Genomic DNA, 17,843 nt, shown 5'->3' with positions numbered 1-17,843 from the left:
GGAGTCCCCAGCCAATAGCAGCCGAACACGCAGGCCGGCCCCCATTTCCATGGCGACACACCCAGATTCAATCGCCCGAGGCTAGGCTAACAACTTAATCTGCATTCTTTGCAGAGCTGGAACCTGACTCGCGCCGCACCCTACTCCCTGGGGAAGTCTACCAAAGCATCCCTGCACCCACTTTCGTCCTCAGGGCCGAAGTTTCCCTCAAGGAAGCCTATTGGAGATGAGGGCTGGAACCCGGAAGAGGGCCCCGAAAACCTTTTATCTGGAACCTCATTCCCGATTGTGTCTAGAGCAAACCATGAGGGATTTGAAGAGAAATATTTAAACCTTGTATCCTGCAACTCCAGAAGAAAATTAAATGAGCCTGTGTCTGAGATGTGTCAAACAAAATTTGCATCAAGGCGGCAAATTTTTTTTTGCAGTCCTAGGAACTGCAATTTGGAAGACTTAGATTTGGGAGGAAAACCAAACAGTGCTCCACTGACGGGGGGGAAAAAGCAGAGGGTCTTTAAAGGCAAAAAAAAAAAAAAAAGGGGGGGTGCAGAGGGGGGATTCCAAGAAGACTTACATATGATGTAACTTACATACAATGATTAGCTAAAACAGTCTAATTTCTGTTAAATTTCCAGCTTGCTTTCTGGGACTGCAGGAAGCCAAGATGTTGCAGTTTGGCAGTGAACTATACTTAAAGTTCATGTTCCCTGCAGAGGTGGACTTGCATAAGCCCCACTTCCCTAATGGCCTTCTGGCTCCATTTTTCCTGACAGGAGTAATTCCATTTCAATTTTTTCTTTTCATGTTTTCCCCTTCTGACCAAGATTTTTCCTTGGAAAGCATTAATGATCAACCATTGGATCATCTGTTGTCTACTTATCTAGGAAGGTTCATTCCTAGAAGGTCATGTCCCACAGAGGAGGGAAAATGAAATGTTATAAAGAATGTCACTAAGACCATACAGTCACAGCAACAAAGAGGTTTTCAGGAAGCAAGTCTTGGGCATTGTCCTCATCTTAAAAGTCCATGAAGTTGATAGTTGACTTGTCTTCAGGGGTTGCCAATGGATAGCCATGGTTGATCATTTTATTTTAAGCCTTAGTGTGTCCATAATTTTGACATTTTAGATGGTCAAACAACAGTGAGACATACAAAGCATCAGTAATGTAATTATAATTAAAAAGGAACACATAAGAACAATAATAAGTATGATTATTTGTAATCCAGATCTTAGAAGGGGAGTCCTGTGGGGAGTCAACTGAAAAAGTCTGAAAACTTAAAATTAAACTGAGTTAGAGGGCTGAAAGAAACTCCTTTTAATGATGGCCAGTTTAAGTTTCCAATTCAGCCTGCTATGAGGTGTTAATCTAGTTGCGCAGCAGGAAGTATTATGGATGGCACAGACTCAGTCAACAGCCAGGAAGTAATCCAAATCTCTTTTGTTGTCTTGTACAACTCAGGCAAGGGAATCTAGAGACCACTGAGCTCTAATGGCCCTAGCAGTGGATCAGGCTATTCTTTTTTTTTCTTTTTAAAGTAGGCTCCAAGCCCAGCAGGGTCACAACCCTAGATCAAGACCTGAGCTGAGATCAAGAGTCGGATGCTTAACCAGCTGAGCCACCCAGCCCCCCCACCCCACCCCCAGATCTGGCTATTCTATTAACAGTCTAGGGCAGATTCTTAACCATGGCCTCATTTGCAGCAGATCCTGCCAGGAAAAAGGATTCCAAAAAAGGATCCCAAAATGGATCCCCAAATCCATTCTTTCATTAGGGTTGTACCCTGTGGGAGGTCACAGTCCTGAGAATGTGTGTAGCCATTGTCTTCCTATTTGGAGGAGTTGTCATCTGGGTAGTCATTTATAATGGATAGAAAACTCTCTTGTTTCTATGGTAAGTGTTTAGGGCAGGAAAGATCCCTGTGACCAATTGAAGTATAGTGAAGGGAGAAATTGAATAACCTAGGAGATATTGTCCCATTCTTTTCTGACTGTCTAGGCAGGTAAATGTCCAAGGTTGTCACTTATAGGCATGGGCAAAAATATATTCTGTGGGAGTGCAAAATATTCCTTTTTAAGTCTGATTATCAACAGACTCATTTGTAGGTATGGAGGGTAAGACAGGACAAAACCAGGGGTCTGTTTTATTCAAGCAGCCAGATAAATGCTTCTTTTGATATCATAGCTTAGTTGAAAGAACCTTGTGCAAAAGAGGGTCTTACAGCCAGAAGAGTCTGTTGGAAAACTAGTCAGGCTCCAATGTGTTTTTATGAGGCAAGGGCTAGTGGCAGATAATTCTTTTTTTTTTTTAATCTTTTTTTTTAAGTTTATTTACTTATTTTGAGAAAGAGAGAGAGAGAGCACAAGCGGGGGAGGGCAGAGATAAGGAGAGACAGAATCCCAAGCCGGCTCCTTGCCATCAGCACGAAGCTGGACTGGAGCTCAAACTCACAAACCAAACGGTGAGATCATGACCTGGTCAAAAGTCAGTTGCTTAACCGACTGTTCCACCCAGGCACCCCTGGCAGGTAATTCTTCATGAAGTTTAGAACAAGATTGGAGGGTGACTATCCATGGGAGATGTTGCCCAGGTCAGTTCTTGGGCAGGGATTAGGGTAAAGCAAGGAGAGTTTCCCTTTCGAAGGAGGTAAGGCTATTTTAACATGGTAAGTAAGGTCAAAAGGGGCTGTCTGATTTATGGTGACATTGGAGAGAAAAGAGAGGTTGTAAACAGGAATGACCAAAGGGGCACTGTATCCTCCATAGCCTGTAGTGGCCTGATGGTGGCAGATCCAACAGTCAGAAAGATTTCCTGCCTGTGCTAAACTCTGGGATATTTGTGTGACTGTTTTTCCTCTGTGACAAAACAGGGAGGAGGCATCAAGTCAGGAAAATAATTTCTTTAAATGAAATAAAGGAAAAGAAACTAAAGGAGGATAATAGCAGCACCAATTTAGGAGTAAGAAGATACTATAGTAGTAGAATGGGTTTTTAGCCAAAGGAGGGATTTTTACCACCAGTGGAGAATCCCAACTTTGTGTGAAAGAGCAAAGATCATAAGGATTCTTAGAAGGAACAATAATCTAAGAATTTCAACCAGCTTAATTGTCTTCATATATCATTGCAATAACTGGCATCTCTGGATTTTGTTTTGTTTTGGGAAGTGGCAAACAATAATGTAATTAGAATAACGTAATCAAAGAGCTTTCAGCAGTAAAGGGAAATCAAAGAGCTAAACAGTGGGTAATAACTATGACAAAGGATTGATACACTGGTCTGGTCCTGACTCTTGCAAAAGCAGTTTACATCAGATGCCGGTGGCTTCCAGTCCAGGACTCAAAGAGTCATTTGGAATAAGTTTAAGTTTTCTGGAAATTCTTAGTTGGCTGCCTCTGGTAGGTAGAGAAGACCATTTAGGAGGAGGAGCCTTTTCTAAATGAGAAATATGAATCCATGAGTCAGTGTTTCCTCAGCTTGGCAGCATAAGGACTGGTTAATTAATACCTGGTATGTCCCCTTCCATCAGGGCTTTAGAGCATCCTTATGAAGGTGTCTTTTTCAGCGAACATAATCTCCAGGTTGGAGGTCATGATGGTGTATGTCTTTGTTTCCCCAGGGCAAGTTATATAAAGATTGTTCTAGAAGCTGGGAGTTAGCCTTTATTTTCAAAAAAAAATTTTAATGTGTATTTATTTTTGAGAGAGAGAGACAGAGTGCTAGCAGGGGAGGGGCAGAGAGAGAGGGAGACACAGAATCCCAAGCAGGCTCCAGGCTCCAAGCTGTCAGCACAGAGCCCAACGTGTGGCTCCAACCTATGAACCGTGAAATCATGACCTGGGCCGAAGTCAGAGGCTTAACTGACTGAGCCACCCAGGCACCCCAAGAAGCTGGGTGTTAGCCTTTAAAGCTTTAACAAGTTCCTTGCACTACATTAGGAATTTCCTTTAAGCAAAACTAGTTGATACATGCTTTTATCTAGCCTCATAAGCCTGCCAGTAGTAAGTTCAATAAGAGATTATCTGTTCTTTCCAGGACAAGTTAAGCAAGACCAGTTGCAGAACTTTAGGCCAAGGCAGTTTAAAAGACTCTATTAGTTTAGCTAATTTAATGATTCCATTAATACATTCTATCAATCCTAAAGATTGGGGCTGATAAGCACAATGGAAATGCTGCAGAATGGGCCACATTTTGCAGATAGATTGGATTACTCAGCTAGTAAAATGAGATCCCAAATCGCTATGAAGTTCAGAGGGAACTCTCCAGGTAGGAATAATCTTTTCTAACAATGTCTTGCCTGCTGCTCTGGTGGTGGGTTTCCAACATGGAAATGAACTCAACCTACCTACTGAGAAAACATATAAATCATTGCTAGTATATATTTATATCCTTGGCAGGGCAGCAACAGGGTGAAATCCATTTGCCATAGCGTGAAAGGTCCAGAAGGCAAAGGGGAATGTCCCATACAAGTATGAATAGGCTTTCCAGAATTCTGTTTTGGGTAAATCTGACAACTAGGGTATACCTGTGAGATGATTTTTGGTGATGGCTTCTAGTAGTATTGTCTTCCCAATGAGACCATCTTATCAGTATTCTAATGTGTCAAATCATGTATATATTGCGGGACATGTCTCTGTAGGCAATCGGAGGATGGGTTGATAGGATTTATCCATTGATTTTATCTGAGGTCAGATTTATAACCTTGTTCCGTCCATTTCTTTCTATTTTGCCAAACAGTTAACTGTTGGGCTTCTGTTATTTTACGTTTTTGATTGTCAGCAAATTCAGGAGACATGGAAGTTTCAGGTGCCTTTATTAAAGGTGAGGGCTGACTTAAAGCTGCTGAGTTAGTAATTGCATCAGGCAAATGACTTCCTTTGCTTTTCTCTGTTTGCCATAGAGTGTCCTAGAATTTTAATGATCACCAAATCTGGGTAGTTGAATAACATTTAAAAAATTTGTAATGTTTATTTATTTGGGGGGTGGGGAGGCAGAGAGAGAGGGAGACACAGAATCCAAAGTAGGCTCCAGGCTCTGAGCTGTTAGCACAAAGCCCAATGTGGGGCTCAAACTCATGAGCTGTGAGATTATAACCTGAGCTGAAGTTGGACACTCAGCCGGCTGAGCCACCAGGCACCCCAGATACCATTTAATAGATCTAATACATAAGAACTATTTTTTATTTTCTGTTCAGAAGAAGTCAAGAAACCTCTTTGTTTCCAGAGCATACCAAAATCATGAGCAACACCAAAGGCGTATGTACTATTGGAATAGATGTTAGCAGCTTTATCTTTACCTAGAAAATAAGCTCTAGTTAAGGCAAAGACTTCTGCCTGCTGAACAGAAGTGGCCGTTGGTATGGGTTTAGCTTCAGCGGTTTCAGTTAGATATTATAGCATAAGCGTCTAGATAGAGACCAGTTTTATCCTTTAAATAGGATCTGTCAGTAAGCCAGATTAATTCAGCATTCTTGAGATAAATTTCCTATAAATCAATCCAAGGGGTTAAAAGTTGATTAGTCAGCCTTAAACAGTCATGAGAGGTTTCATCAGTTGGCAGAGGAAGAAGTGTGGCTGGGTTTAAGGTGTTACAGGAAGCAATGGTCATGGTGAGGGGGTGGGGAGCAAAAGTCCTTCATTGGAGGTTAGCCTGCTGGTAGATAAGAGCTGAATGTGAGGAGAGTGAAGCAAAGCTTCTACTGAGTGGATGGTAACTAGAGAACCCATCACTCTTTCTTTTATGCGTTGCGGCAAGTTGGCAGTAGCTGCTGTTGGCCTCATATGAGGAGGGAGGACCTTAGCTACTAGATCTAATTGTTGGCTCTAATAACCTATGGGCCTATGTTGATCCCCATGGCATTGAGTAAGTACACATATGGCATTTCCCATAATTTTGTGGAAAAAAAGGAAAAAAGCAACTTGTAATTAAGATGACCCAGTGCAGGTAAGTCATGAAGGCTGTCTTTTTTTTTTTTTTTTTAATTTTTTTTTTTCCAACGTTTTTTTATTTATGTTTGGGACAGAGAGAGACATAGCATGAACAGGGGAGGGGCAGAGAGAGAGGGAGACACAGAATCGGAAACAGGCTCCAGGCTCCGAGCCGTCCATCAGCCCAGAGCCTGACGCGGGGCTCGAACTCATGAACCGCGAGATCGTGACCTGGCAGAAGTCGGACGCTTAACCGACTGCGCCACCCAGGCGCCCCCATGAAGGCTGTCTTTAATGAGGAATCTTGAGCCTTTTTGACCAGATGAGAAGTTTAGTCCGATCAGCTTTAGGAAGAGTATAAACACTGGGCTATGGCAAAAAAAAAAAACAAAAAACAAAAAACAGTGAAATCCAGTTCCTACACTACACTGCTAGTCTCCCCGATCCTCTGAGCTTTTTGTGCTACGGCAAGGGAAGGATAAAATGCCCTGACTCCTGTCTGGATCTAGATGGAGGCCATGATCAATAATTAGATGCCCCAGTATTTAACTTGAATTTGCAACTCTGGAGTTTCTCTTTTGACATTTTATGTCCTTTTTTTTTTTTTTTTTTTTTTTTTTTAATTCTCAGAGGAGATGGACAGTGTCTTCCAAGGATGTCTCTTCTGAGGGGGAACAGAGGAGGAGATCATACACATATTGCAAAAAGGAAGAATTCTGAAAAAAAAAAATGATATCAGCAAATCAGCCTTCAGAATTTGAGAAAAATAGGTAGGGCTTTTGGCAGAGCCCTGAGGCATAACAGTCCAGGTAAATTGTTGATTTTCCCATGTAAAGGCAAACAGGTATTGGCTTTCAGGGTCGGTACAAAGATCTATGACAGTGAAGGTTGTGCTTTCTGGAGATAAGACTGAAAGTAGAGTATGAAGATTTGGCACAACTGGGTGCTGAAGAATAACGATATTGTTGATAACTCTTAACTCCTGAACAAACCTCCATTCTCTTCCATGGGATTTTTGTACAGGAAGGAAGGGGATATTACAAGGGCTTGTATATTGAACAGTTAGGCTTTGTGTGTGTTTTAAAAAAATTTTTTTTGGCCTTATTTAATATATTCCTCAATTATGGGCTTGATTCCTTGAACAGCCTCTGTATATAATGGATGTTGGCAGGGGCACCTGGGTGGCTCAGTCGGTTAAGTGTCTGACTTCAGCTCGGGTCATGATCTCACAGTTTGTGAGTTTGAGCCCCGCATCAGGCTCTGTGCTGACAGCTTAGAGCCTGGAGCCTGCTTTGGATTCTGTGTCTCCCTCTCTCTCTGCTCCTCCCCTCTCATGCTCTGTCTGTCTCTCCTTCAAAAATAAATAAATAAAAATATTTTTTAAAATGGATGTTGGTAAATATTTGTCAGAGGCTTTCTTTCATCCACTAGAATTTTTATAGGTGGTGCAGAGTGGATGTGGCCTCTATCAGTGGCATTTTTTTTGCCAAAAGTTTCTCATGGATAGAATCTTGGAGACAGATGGGTGTATGAGCTATGTTATTAAAGAACACAGGGACAGGGGATGCCTGGCTGACTCAGTCCATGGAGCATGCAACTCTTGATCTCAGGGTTGTGAGTTTGAGCCCCAGGTTGAGTGTAGAGATTACCTAAACATTAAAAAAAAAAAAAAAAAAGATAAAGAACACAGGGACAGTAACCAAGAAATCATCTTGAGATTTTTCATCAGGTTAAAATTTAAAAATATTTCCTTTTTTTGGAAAAAAGATGTGTGTCAATTGTTGTAATTGCATGTTCCTAATTTGGGTTGCTTATACTTGAATATTTAGGGCTTGTGTGGGTTTCTTTTTTGTATCTTTTTGAATAGCTTTGGAGAGCTGCCCAGCAGTAATTGACTAGGTCATGGAGTTTCATAGTAACCCAGTTAAGTTGCAGGGGTGGTTTTTGTTTTTGTTTGGTTTAAGTTGCAGGTTTTGAAAAATTAATTAATTAATTAAAAATTTTTAAATCTGAGTTGCAGGTTCCTCTTGCAAACCTTCAATAAAAGCACAATTTAACAAGGTGGAGGTGTGATGGTCAACTTTTTCAATGCCAGATGATTGCTTAAAAATGTTCTCACATCTTTCAAAATCATACAAAACCCATTCATCAGATCTTTGAACACATTTTTTGGATTTTTTTTTTCCCAGTCAATAGTATGGGGAAAACCATCAAGAATCTCTTTGTGGAGGCTTGTAGCTAATTTTGAGGCTTCTTTCATGTCTACAGCCTTTTTGTGGGGAAGTCCAATAAAAGATCTGTCCATACTCCTTTTTGCATCCATTCTCTAGCAAGTCTTTCATCTACTAACATGAGAATGAGCTGATAAAGATCAGAGAATCCTGGCTTATAAATTTGGACTACAATCAAGAATTGTCTAGCAAACCCAATAGGGTTTTCTCTAGGGTTAGGAAACTCCTTGCTAATAGCTCATAGTTCAGCTTTACTCCAAGGAGAACGAGAGAGCTGGGATCCTAAAATATCATCTCCTGGCTTAACTATAAAAGATGCTACAGGTAGGGGTGGGTCCTGAGAAGTCTCCAGATAATCATAGAAAGGAAGTTCAGCAAGAAAATGAGAGAGGGATGGTGGACAGATAAGCAGTGGGGAGCAAATGGAGGGAGTGATGGAGCAGCAGAAGACTCTTCGAGTTTAGTAAGTCTCTGAGACAATTCAGAATTTGCCTTAGTTTAGAATTAGTATCCTGGAAGGAAGCAATTTTTGAGTCATGAACACATTTTGAAGACTTGAAATGATAATTAAAATAAGCTTCCCATGGGGCACCTTGGTGGCTCCATTCGGTTGAGCACCCGACTCTTGATTTCAGCTCAGGTCATGATCCCAGGGTCATGGGATCAAGCTCCACATCAGGTTCCTTGCTGAGTGTGGAACCTGCTTCTGATTCTCTCTCTCTCTCTCTCTCTCTCTCTCTCTCTCTCTCTCTCTTCCTCTGCCCCTCTCCCCTGCTCACTCTCTCTCTTTCACACAAACAAATTCCTCATATGGATTATTTAGTCTTCTATTCTTTCTCTAATTGATTGCACATATAAACTAACATAGGAATTTTGAAAGAGCCCCAGGTTGGCCAATTAAATTTTAAATCATCCCAGGTAATCATTGTCCAGAGAGACAGGAATTTGCAGGATGAGGGCCCATAATTCTTATACATAAAACCAGTAGGATTTCCAGACGAAGGCTGCCCAGCAGCCTATCTCTCAAAAAGCAAACTGCATTTTCAAGAGGAACTAAGTACTCACCAGGGCAACAGACAGGAAGTGAAGTCCTGAGAACAAAAGTGGCAACAGAGGACACTCAAAGCAGAACCTCAGACTGGGAAATTTGGATTACAAGAAGACTCATCAGACTCTGACTGGGACCACTGGGGAGATGACAGGGCACAACGGACCCTTGTAAGTACCTCATTTGAATCTATGAGAGAGCCAGAGGAAGGAGATGAGATGCTCTCTGGTCCCACTTCTGACGTCATGTAATGTCAAACAAAATTTGCAGTGAAGCTGCAAGGCAAACAAAAATTTATTTGGGGACTTAAGAATTGCAATTTGGGAGACACAGATTGGGAGAAAATCCAAATTGTGCTCTGCTGATGGGTAAAAGCAGTGGGTCTCTAATGGCAAAAAAAGAGCATTCCAAGATGGCTTACATAAATTGTTTTGCAAAATTATAATTGGCTAAAAGAGTCTAATTCCTGTTGAATTCCAGCTTTCCATCTGGGGCTGCAAGAAGCAGTATATTGCAATGAACTATATTTATTATTAAAAAAATTTTTTATATTTATTTATTTTTGAGAGAGAGAGAGAGAGAGAGAGAGAGACATAAACATATAAACATTCTGGTCACCAAAGAAATGTACTGTTATGTGACAGGCAAAGACAGTTTACCAGACTGCTCCTTGGCCAGGGTGACATTACCTTTAGAACTTCACAACATACTTTATTCTGAATTCAAGTTCAGCAACCCACCTCCAGCACAATCACTTAGACCCCCAATCTCATTGGTTTCACCCATGGCCCAGAGAAGAGTCTACCCTATGAGACTCAGCAGGCCTCCTCAGACCACATCTTTATCTTGTGGCCTATCCAACAAGAGGGCTCAGGGTCCAGGTCACATCAGACCCTACCTTGAATCCCATCCTACCCCTAACCTTGGCTAGTTTACATCTCTTACTGCCTACCTCACAAGTTTTTGACCTCTAAAGGGCACAGACTCAGGCATTTTGAGTGTGTATATCTGCTGCACTGTGAACACTGTATACAGCAGATACTTAACGGTCAAATATATGAAATGTTTATTATTTCTCTTTAAGCCATCTCAAGCCAAGTCCCCATACTCTAATCATTTATGACCATTTTGATCTGTTTTCAACATCCCAGTCAAGAGGTTCCCAGTTTCTCAGTTTACAGTGCACTTAGTATCTCAGCAATTTTTTATAGCCCCCTTAGTTCAAAATAAATACTTAACACATTTACTTTTTAAGTAGTTGGTTCCTAACAACTTAGCAACCATTTAGAAAAAATAATACACACACTGAATGAAAAAAAATATTTGTTTATATTTCTTAGATAACTGCAAATAATCCCTAAGGGGATGTGTGTGCCTGTTGGGCATTGAACAACTTCTCAAACCTTGGAATCCAATACTGCTACCCTCATTTCCTGTTCTGGGATAATTTTCATGCAGTACTTATTTTTTTTATCAGAGGGACCTCCTAAAACCCAACTTCACAAAGATATTTTGTCATCAAAAGGAATGTTGCAACAATCTAATGTTCATATTATGAGTTACTTTGAACTGGTAGTTTGCAGAGTATACAGAGATATTGAATATGGCTGTGTTTCCCTTAAAATCTTTAAATATCCCATGGTACCCCTGAGAATTTGTACCGGGGCACTGAGTTTGGAAACTATGGCTCCAGTCACTCCATGCCACTTCCATTCCTGAGTTTATGTAGTATAGATGAGTAGACTCTGTAATCAAACTACCTGTGTATGAATTCCTTCTCCACCCCTTACTTACTGGCTGTGTGATCCAAGGCAAGTGAAAGTCTCATTCTGCCTCAGTATTCTCATCTGTAAGGTAGTGATAATAACAGTACTTACTGTTGTTGCAAGAAGTGTATAAAATGCTTGTTAAGTGTTTAGATAAGTGCCTGGAATTATAGTAATTATAATTATAGTAAATTATAGTAAATGTTGGCTATTATTATTCCCCATTGTCTCTTTTCTTTCTGGTTTCTCTAAGTCTGCCTAACCATAAATGGGGTAAGAAGAACAACCAGAGGTGCACCCAGCCCATCAACATCAACTCTTATTGTGCACTGTTCAAAACAGTAACCACTAGCCAAATGTGGCTATGTAAATGTAAGAACATTAAGATGAAATAAAAACAAAAATTCAGTTCCTTAGTTATACTAGCCACACTGCAACTGCTCAACAGCCAGATGAGGCTAGTGGCTACCATTATCCATGGTAGAGAAACATTTCCATCATCACAGAAATTTTTATTGCACAGCATTGTTCTTATCTTTTCTAGACACTGCTACCCTGTATGTACCTAAAAGAAGCTAGAACTATGTCCATGAGGTCATGAGTTCAAGTCCTGCATTGGGCTCCACACCCAGCACGGAGCCTACTTAAACAAGAACAACAATAAACAACTAGACTATACCCTCTCCCACCTCACCCAAACTCCCATACTACCCTGCATCTTGATTAACTCACTCACTCTGGGTATAACTGAAAACATTCTTTGCCCTGGAAATGGAGTCAGGAACTGTGGTCTTTTCACACAAGTGTAAACTACCACTTCAGGAAAGGGGAAAGAAGAAACAGGGTATATGAAGAAGAGAAATCAAATTGGGACACTGTGGGTCACAGAAGCTAGGCCGATGTTTCTCACCCTATTCTCCACCATCTATTTAGCAACAACTTGGAAGGTTGGAAGGTTACTACTTGGCTGAAAGCCTGAAGAAAAAATGCTTCCAAATCTTTACAGTTTCTTTATATTCTCCGGTCATAGACTTTTATGAAATATTCCCCTCAAAATTCATTACGTTAAAGCTTTTACCTTGTAATCCCAATGTGACTATTTGGGGATAGGGACTTTAAAGAGGTAATTAAGGTTAAATAAGGTCATAAGGGACCCTAATCCAGTATGACTGGTGTCATATAAAAAAAGGAAGAGACACCAGGTATATGTGTGCACAGACAAAAGGCCATGTGAGGACACAGTGGACAAGGCAGCTATTTGCAAGCCAAGGAGAGAGGCCTGTAGACACCTATATCTTGGACTTCAAGCCTCCAGAACTGTAAGAAAATAAATTTCTGTTGTTTAAGCCACTGGTCTGTTGTATTTTGTTATGGCAGCCCTGGCAAACTAATACACCTCTCCAGTGTAAGTGAGAAGACCCCAGCCCACAAGTAAGATGGCACATACCAGGGATAATATTGACACTATTCACCTGGATCGCACAGGAATCAACCAAGCAGCCAACACCAGCCATAAACACCTGATGCCAGCCACACTGGAGTACTTCAGCTGGATATTCACCCTGGTTGGGACCGCAGGTGACAGTATTACTCAGTACACAAATTCACCTCAAGATGGTGCTTAAGTTTGTTCATTCATTAATTTAATAGCCATTTATATAGCAACTTCCATGTGCCAGGCATTGAGCATAAAAAAAGACTCCATCCCAAATATCGTGTATTCTGCCACCTCTGTGCTTCTTCCTTTTTCATTCTGGCTGGCAAATGATGTGAGTGCAGAAGCATTAAACCGTAAGTCAGAAGAACTGGACTTTTCGCGCCGTTTCAATCTCTCACTTAGTTTAAGTAACTATAGTTTACAGAGCCTCCGTTTCTATATCTATAAAATATAGTCTTGCCTTCCCTGTCCATCTTGTAGTGGGTTTTGAAATCAAAATATAAAAGTGCTTTATTAACTGGGAGCAAGTTACAAATAGTATCATTACTTTTTGTAATTCTCTGCCTGTTGATCTACTCGAGACAGAGCTCAAATCCAAGTTATCCATGCACAATAATATAATAATCCTTCTTTATAGTTCTAAAGTTTTCTCTGGCTTCTCTGGCTGGAAGTGATTTCTTCTTTCCCTGAACTTGCATGATACTGTTTAACTCATTTGGTGTGGAGCACATTTTGCATCATGAATTTCTCGTATTCATATTTTTCCACGTAATAAAAGATACTCATGTTGATATTTTGTACGGTGACTTTTCACATTATGTCTCCCTAACAAGAGTGTGCGTTTCTTAAGGAGTGTCTTTCACAAAGAGTAGATATTTAACAAATATGTGTAGATGTATCAATCGTTTCAATTTTACCATCTGTAGTAGGTCAAAAAGCATGGCCACCATATTTCGCAGCTCCTCCCATCAAGGTGTGAAGTCCATTTCCCCATGCCTTGAACCTGGGCAGCCTTATGACTTGCTCTAACCATTAGATGTAGTAGGGATGAAGTTGTGCTAATGCTGGAGCTAGGCATAAAGATGTCTTAGAGCTTCTCCTTTCACCCTGTTGGACCATTGCCCTAAGCACCGCCATGCCATAAAGAAGCCCCATCAGGCCAGCACATTCAGTTGCCAGACATGTAAGTAAGGCCATCTTGGACCATTCTGTTGTTACCAGTCACCACTGCACACTCATGAATGAGCCTGGGTAAAACCAATGAAAGAACCATCCAGCCAACATGCAGAATCAGAAGTTAAAAACATACATCACTTTGTTTGGCGCTGTTTGTTGTGCAGCAACAGACAGCTGAAGAGCAGAAGTATTTCTTCCCTCCAGGTAGGTAGGATTTTTCTCCTATCTCTTTTATGGCCCTTCTCACAAATTACTACCTTGCTTTCTGGGTAATTACCTTCTGACCACTACCAGATTGTAATGTCATTGAGGGTGAAACAACTTATTGGCTTTAGATTTCTCCTAAAATACTATACCCAGAACTGTAGGTAGTAGGTGATGAGTCCATTTGCAGAATAAGTAATGGCTCCTTCCAAGGGAGTCTTGAAATTCAAGTCCCAGAGGAGTTTATTATAAAGTGGTTTTCATTATGATAGCACTTAGACAGCCACTGTCTTAACTCTGTCCCACAGCTTTATAGGGGTGGTTAGTGTGTGGGTAGAGGTTAGTATGGCATGGAAAGGGAGCTTTAACAGGACATTATTCAGGGAATATTCCATCACACCTTCCTTCAGTGCCCCCTATACCTGTCAGAACATGCTTTATATTGGTTAACATTCACTTATCCTTTTGCTTCTCTAGCCACACACCCCTATATTTAACCTATAATGAAAACATCACCAGGAGCCCAAACTACTAAATGAATAAGCCATTTTACTATTCCATCCCTTTAAGATCCTTGGTAATGTATCCAATTATCCCTCTCTCCCACTTTTTTTATAAAGATAAAACTAGATTTAAAAAGGCACCAAATATGGCTTTGTCGACAGTGGAGAGTCATAAAAGGACAGATTTGGGAATATATGTATAAGCAATGTACAAATAATGAGCGCTGCTCCATTCTAGAGTGAACGCTTGAACTTCCGTGCCAGAAACACCAGAAAGAGCAGTAAACTGGCCTGTCCCCCTGTAGAGCCACAAGCCCTTCCTCTTTTGTATCCAGAGGTTCCTTGGTTCATTAAATGCCTGTGGGACCCAACTGGTGGATGGATACCAGTGTCTAAGTAGAAGCTGGTATCCACAACCTGGGAAAGTTGTGTCTAAAAATCAGAACCCAAGTTAAGTCTCCAGTTCCTGTAGCAGTCACAAATGCTGGGACAGCAGCAGTTCCTTTATCATTAAATATGTGGGGTAGGTTGTACTCCCTTCAGTGTTAGGCTCAGTGGAGAGGCTTCTGGCCAAACTGGCCATGGTCCTTAGAGTTATTTTTTCAATTCCTTGTTGCTTCCCAGTTGTAAGGCAGTTACAATTTGAGCTATGACAAGGGGAAAACCCAGGTGCCATTCGGGCTCTCATAGAGACCACATGAGTTTGGAGGAGGAGGCTGGTGGGGGCACTATCCCCAACGGTTGGGTCCAGTGGATACTAATAGACCTCAGAGTTCTCCTTTGGTTTCTGGGAAGGGTGAGGTAGAACCCTCAGCTAAAGGGTTCTTTAGGAAAAGGCAGCCATGCTAGCATTATTTTCAGTTAAGGAGCCTCTACATTAAACAGACCTGACCTAAAATGTCACATCTGTACCAATCAGATTTTTACCATGACCATGAACTGGAACCATCTCCCTTGACCTCCTAGTATTTCCTTCTCCTATGACAATGGGTCCTTTCCATTTGCACTTGCTTAATTAGAGGAAATTATGTCAGTAACACCTAAAACAAGGAAGATCTCTTTAAGGTGACTCACTTTTAGTCTATCATCCATCATTAATCCCAAAATAATGGTCTATTCACTCTACACTTCTATGATTAAGGAAATTCTCCTAAATTATTCTTTTTTTTTTTTTAACGTTTATTTATTTTTGAGACAGAGAGAGACAGAGCATGAACGGGGGAGGGTCAGAGAGAGTGAGACACAGAATCTGAAACAGGCTCCAGACTCTGAGCTGTCAGCATGGAGCCCAATGCGGGGCTAGAACTCACGGACCACGAGATCATGACCTGAGCAGAAGTCGGCCGCTTAACTGACTGAGCCACCCAGGCGCCCCTATTTTTTTTTTTAAACATTTATTTATTTGGAAAGAGAGAGAGAGAGCATAAATGGGGTAGAGGCAGAGAGAGAGAGAGGATTCCAAGCAGGCTCCTCGGCGCTATCAGCCCAGAGCCCGACACAGAGCCGGAACTCACAAATCTGGAGATTACCACCTGAGCGAGAGCCGGAAGTTTAACCTATTATTCTTTACATAACAAGGGGCTGTTCACCTTGACTTTTGCCCCTGCTCTATCTTGAAACTCCCAACAAAGTTGAAAGAACAAAGTAAAAAGTTCCCTAAGGGTGGGGGAATCCTACATATGTTATCTCTGTCTAGGTACCCATTTAGTAGAGCACTTCAATAGGTTTGAAAATTGCAGGTATTCCCTACTTTTTGTAAGTTCAAGTTATGCCACTTTGCTTCTATGAAAGAGCTTCATTAGTACAGGTATACCTCAGAAATATTGCGTGCTCGGTTCCAGACCACTGAAACAATGCCAATATCACAATAAAGCAATGCAAATAAATTTTTTTTTGGTTTCCCAATGCATATAAAAGTTATGCATTATGTTTGAAAAAAAGTATGTATCTTAATATTTTACTGCTAAAAAATGCTAACCATTAATTAAAAATAAATTTTAAAAAACCCAAAGATATACACCTTGTCATCATAACCCACAAAAGAAAATACAGATGGACATAAAAATTTTAATGTGACAAATTTCTGGAAAATACGGCCTAGTTGGAGCTAGGAGGATATAATTCAAAGGAGGCGAAACCAACTCAGATGTGCATTCAAGAAGGGGTCTAAAGAAATAATTCAATATTCTTGGATCTGTTTTCACTTAACAGGTATCTGAGAAGGGAAAAGCCCTTGGTATACTGACCCAAGAAATTTCTGTAATGAAGCTTACTCACATTTGTTAGCAAGTAACTCATATCTTTGAAAATTTCAGAATCTTATAATTTATTAGTGTTGCTTTTTGGAAGGATAGATTGCATGAGGCATCTGATTATGAAATAAAATTTCACTGGTGAAGAAAAGGCTAAACAATCATCTGAGCTTTCAACAAGTTGTAATCACTGATCACAGATCACTATAACCAATATACTAATAATAATGAAAAAGTTTGAAGTACTTCAAGAATTACCAAAATGAGACTCGGAGACACAAAGTGAACAGATGCTGTTGGAAAAATGGCACTGATAAATTTACTTGACACAGGGTTGCCACAGCATTCAGTTTGTTTAAAAAAACAAAACAAAACAAAACAAAACCCACAATATCTGCGAGGAGCATTAAAGCGAAGTGCACCGAAAAGTGGTATGACTACACCTGGTTTCCCTAAGCTTAAGAAATCCAAAAGAGGATTTTCACTTTTACCAGAAAAGCAAAATAGCTTTCACTGTTTTGCAGCTAGCTGCGGTGGAGGCCGTTCGCACAGAAGGAAAAGTGGCACCACCAAGCTCCTTCCCTGGGAACTACACTCAGCATTAAGCCGTCATAGATTTGAATTGTCTTTGAGCATCTGTGCTTTTTTCTCCATATATTTTGTGCATCCGTTAGCAAGATGTGTCCTAAGGTATCTGAAAACCCTAAGAGATTATTTTGGGGATTCGGGACTACTCAAATTTTTTTCCATAATAATGGTAATTGTCTTTGTTTTTTTCACTTCGGCTGAGGAAAGGTTTCATAGGACTCTACTTTCGGATATGGCTGGGTAAACTTGTAGTGTCATCTGCTATGCAAGTTGAGTATGGAGGATGTATAGGGATGAACAGGAGAGTGAGTAGGATTGGCTGTATGTTGAAATGTCTGATGGGCTCACGAGATTCTCCAGTACTTGTCAGAATAACCTCCATTGGCAGTCTCCTCGCTGGGACTAAGTTGAGACTAGTCTCAAGACTGTCTCATCTTGTCAGCAAGGTTACTAAAACATCCTTGTACTTAATTGGTTAACTCAATCAAAAAACACTTATGATGCATATGTATTTAGGACTGGGAGGGGTCATGAAACTGAGTGAAATATGAAATATCCCTGTAGTGATAGATCCAGATTCATAAAAGGTAGTTTCATAATCAGGGATGCGGAGTGAGAGGGTGGGGTCTGCAAGGCTGGTCCCTGGAGAAGCCAGTCTTGTGTTCTGTTCCAGAAGTAACTCCAGCGGGAAAGTCTGGATGATTACCTTAACATT

General features: G+C 40.8%; 1 protein-coding gene across 1 annotated transcript in view; it reads left to right on the top strand.

The window, feature by feature from the left end:
* Positions 1 to 363, top strand: part of RNASE9 (ribonuclease A family member 9 (inactive)) — a 126,091-nt gene extending 125,728 nt beyond the window's left edge. Inside the window, exon 7 of the transcript XR_014137808.1 lies at positions 115 to 363. The gene's annotated coding sequence lies outside the window, so the exon portion shown is untranslated. The remainder of the gene's footprint in view (positions 1 to 114) is intronic.
* Positions 364 to 17,843: the final 17,480 nt, after the last annotated feature.

The sequence above is a fragment of the Panthera onca genome, chromosome B3, assembly GCF_046562875.1.
Source record: "Panthera onca isolate mPanOnc1 chromosome B3, mPanOnc1 haplotype 2, whole genome shotgun sequence".
In the NCBI taxonomy this organism is placed as follows: Eukaryota; Metazoa; Chordata; class Mammalia; order Carnivora; family Felidae; genus Panthera; species Panthera onca.
Note: the sequence above shows the minus strand (reverse complement) of the source record. Positions and strands in the feature narration are given on the sequence as shown.